Raw genomic sequence first — 2724 nt, 5'->3', positions numbered from 1 at the left:
CCATAGAGTTAAAGTAGTGCAACATCTGGCCTACCAGTAACGGCTGCAACACCCCCCTGGTAAACATTAAAAGTTTCTGGAAGCGCTAAAAAGGTGCAAACAAAGAAATTTAACGTTTTTCAGAAACTTCATTGATTTCTATTGACTCATTGCAATTTCGAATATCCATATACGCTCCTCGAACACTCTGTAAAACATGCATGGAACATTTCTGTTGTTTTCCACACTTCTCAATAAAATTATTTTCATTAATGTTTCCTAAACACTTCACAAAAACTCATACAACACAGAAGCTTGCACCAATATTGCCGCAACGTTTGCAATGTTATATTGCAGGGGTGTCCAATGTTGCTGCAATATTGCTGAAATAATTTGTGTTTTATAGCTCATTATAATCGTCAATGACATCGTCCAGTGAAGAAAATGACAAAAATTGGGATAAAAATCCACGAGGAAATTTACAATCTTAGCAAACGTTACTTTTTAGTTATTTTGTCGTTACTTTCTATAGTGAACAATTTGACGATGCAATTTTTTGACGATAACGCTAATTAACTAAACGCTAAGGTTGTGTTAAGATTAGAAAAGTCATTTTGAAAATTAATATAATTTGTCATCATTACGCGTTACTTACTAAAAAGAGTAATAAGTATCGAGTAACTTTGTTGATTATTACCTTGTTATAATAATGATTTGATGACACTGCAAATATGTTATGACGGTAATGGTAATATCAGAAGTTATAAAAATGAATCGTTACTTGTAACGAGTTGAAAAAGTCATTCGTTATTGAAAAAAAAACATTATGCGTTACTCGTTACAAGTAACGCGAGTAAAAAAGTAACGCGTTACAAATTAATGGAAAAGAAGTTTTTTTTCAATAACGAATGACTTTTTCAATCCGTTACAAGTAACGATTGATTCTTCTAACTCTGATGACATTACTGTCATAAAAAATTCTCAATCTTATTATCAAATCGTTATTATAATAAGGTAACGGTCAACAAAGTGATGGCATTACAAGTAACGCAATACTGCCAACCATGGAAATTTATAGATAAGAAATGACTACCTGATCGCGATCTCCGCAAAGGTCGCACAAATCCCATACAGTATAATCTTGAGGCCAAAACATCTCATAAGAACTTTCATCAGACTGGGCTCCTTAATCTTCTTCTGTGATCCGCTCTTCGTGACCTGCTTCAGTCGACACTGGTATTCCTCGCATTCCTTCTCCCAGGCCGTTGCCAATTTGTCACCAAGAACGTCACTTGTGTGCTCCTTAAGAGGTGTGTACAAATCAGTTACTTCAAGATCTCGGTGGTAACCCACCCAGAAAGTACGTAAGATCCAACTGCGGAAAAGAAAAGCAAAACATTTTACTCGCACGAATCATTTACAATTCATCTAATTTTTGATTTATGCTTCTTTCGCTGATATATTAATTTTCCAAGATACTTTAAGTAGTATCTCGCATAAATGATTTGCATTCCTCGATCTGAATCGACCCAAGATGATCCTGATCAAAGTTAATTTGAAATCAATTATTTCTAAATTGTTATTCATTAAAATCTGTATTATTATGCATTAAGATAAATTATTTGCTATAAAATGTTATTTATTAAAATCTACTATCAATTAATTTATATATTATTTACAGATTCATAATTTGGGCCCGCCTAGCTCGCTTATCATCATCCGAGATTTGACCTACTAATATATGTAAAACAATCGAATCAAAATGTATCTACTTATTTTTTATCTGTTATTTGTCTATTTATTATGACGATTGTTATGAAAAATAATTACTCTATAAAAATGTATTGTAATCGAAGCGCAAACTAATTGATCCATTTACACTTTAATTGAACATTTTATACATCCACGATTCTATAAAGATTTAATATTATCAAATAAAAAATACACTATTCAAAGTATAAAATCAGATAAAGCGACAAAAATGTAAAATGTTCGTACTTACGAGAACGTCAAGACGCTAAAGATGTTAGCATCCGCTCTGGGATTCTTCATTTTCTCAGTGTACGCTTTTCCATCCATGACGGCGTTTCATATGAATCTTGTCTGCGAAGATATAATTAAACTTTAATACTTACGTACACACGCGCGATTACATTTAACAATGCATCAACGGAGAAAATCTGTATCTAGATGACAAAAGACAGTTATTATACATATACTTCTAGGTGTTCTGGCGGCGTATGAAATTGCGAAGTGTGTAGATTTCGCGTAATAAGTACAAATACTTGAGTATAATGCATCCATTACATGATTTGAATCAACAACTCTCTCTTTCTGAATTAGTTTTCGAATGATTGACGCATAACTGGCAACAATTTCCTGATAACAATGTAAATAAGGATTTTATTTTTTATTTCAAGTACCAATTTTTTCTTGAGTGTATATCAATATTATTACGTAAACAGTTCTTTTATTTAAACAATTAAATATTCTACAGGGTGCGGCATCAAAATCCGGACAAATTTCAATTTAAATTTTTCGCTATATTGTGCCTCCGCCAGTGGTTGTTATTGGCGTCCAAGAAAACTTGATGTTTCTAGTAAACAGTTATATTATCAAAATGGCCGCGATGTTGAAACCAAGTGCGGAGTATAACCGAAGATCCGCGATCATCGAAGGCCTTCGCGCTGGGAGCTCAACAACTGAAATAATTCGGTTCTTTGGATACCCGAGATTAACTGTTTA

General features: G+C 33.1%; 1 pseudogene; it reads right to left on the bottom strand.

Moving 5' to 3' along the window:
- LOC108763159 (probable multidrug resistance-associated protein lethal(2)03659) overlaps positions 1-2058 on the bottom strand; it is a 39400-nt pseudogene extending 37342 nt beyond the window's left edge.
- Positions 2059-2724: the final 666 nt, after the last annotated feature.

This window comes from Trachymyrmex cornetzi, unplaced genomic scaffold (genome assembly GCF_001594075.2).
Source record: "Trachymyrmex cornetzi isolate Tcor2-1 unplaced genomic scaffold, Tcor1.1 scaffold343, whole genome shotgun sequence".
Classification (NCBI taxonomy): domain Eukaryota; kingdom Metazoa; phylum Arthropoda; class Insecta; order Hymenoptera; family Formicidae; genus Trachymyrmex; species Trachymyrmex cornetzi.
Note: the sequence above shows the minus strand (reverse complement) of the source record. Positions and strands in the feature narration are given on the sequence as shown.